This window comes from Pinus tabuliformis, chromosome X, assembly GCF_031772625.1.
Source record: "Pinus tabuliformis cultivar Carrire ecotype Pingquan chromosome X, CPIR1, whole genome shotgun sequence".
In the NCBI taxonomy this organism is placed as follows: domain Eukaryota; kingdom Viridiplantae; phylum Streptophyta; class Pinopsida; order Pinales; family Pinaceae; genus Pinus; species Pinus tabuliformis.
Window position 1 is genome coordinate 1,121,399,164 of NC_142308.1, and position 1,010 is coordinate 1,121,400,173.

The 1,010-nt window shown below is 38.5% G+C and overlaps 1 non-coding gene across 1 annotated transcript; it reads right to left on the reverse strand.

Annotated features, from left to right (window-relative positions):
- Positions 1–405: 405 nt before the first annotated feature.
- LOC149143768 (U2 spliceosomal RNA) lies at positions 406–602 on the reverse strand. The gene has a single exon (XR_016265349.1). It is a non-coding gene; the product is annotated as a U2 spliceosomal RNA (small nuclear RNA).
- Between the last annotated feature and the right edge of the window lie 408 nt (positions 603–1,010).

Consider the following 1,010-nt stretch of genomic DNA (forward strand, 5'->3'; position numbering starts at 1 on the left):
CATAATTGAGGTATAAGGCAGGGCTTAAAATAGTGGAAAAGAGTAATAAAATTAAAAAAATTACCATTAGTCCTGCCTCTCTCTAGAATTACCCTTCGTTTTTCTGAGACCAAACAGCTAGAAACAACAACAATAGCCCACTGCCATGAAGACTCGCCACAATAAATCCATATACAAGGGCAAATCACAAGCACACCATTAAATTCAGCCCTCAAATAACCTCTTCACAAGCGTCAAACTACCACTCCAGAGCCAGCGTAAAATACAAGAACAGACCTCGACCTACTTAAACAAATAAATTCTAATTATAGTCTGCCCTAAAATACAGACACAGAAATCAACCTACTCAAAACAGATAAATGCTAATCTGCCCTCTGGCTCAAGATTCAATTTGGTTTTGTATCGGTGGGGTGCGCCTGGCTTGCGCTGTAGTGCAACACACAAGCGACACTCGAGAGCCCCAGTAGCAAGCTACTGTGTGCGAGCCCTCCCCCTAGAAAAATACATTTAATATCATGTGGTTCTATGAACCACGTATCAGATATTAAACTGATAAGAACAGATACTACACTTGATCTTAGCCAAAAGGCCGAGAAAGGTATGAATTGTTGCGTCCATCTCTTTCCCTTTTATAGCATTCCTCTCCTCGGGTGCATTTTCCACCCACGCGTGTGGTATAATACAATACAACGCACTACATCACATAAATCAATTTTAACAAAACAATTGACGATGTACTTCAAATAACTAGGAATAACATCTCCAATTGAATCGGTAGCATACTTCAAAGTGGGGACAGGAACTGCGGAATTGAAATTGGATGTTGTTCACTCGCATATGTCAAAGTGGAGAAAGGAAATGCATAGGCGAATTTGGATGTTCTTCAAAGAAAAGAGTAGATTCATTCAATAAGCTTCTATATGATTTTTATTTTTTTGTATTATGATGATATTTAATTGTGTAATGTGAAATAAAAAAGGTTTGCTCGTAAATGAGCAGCACGATGTGAT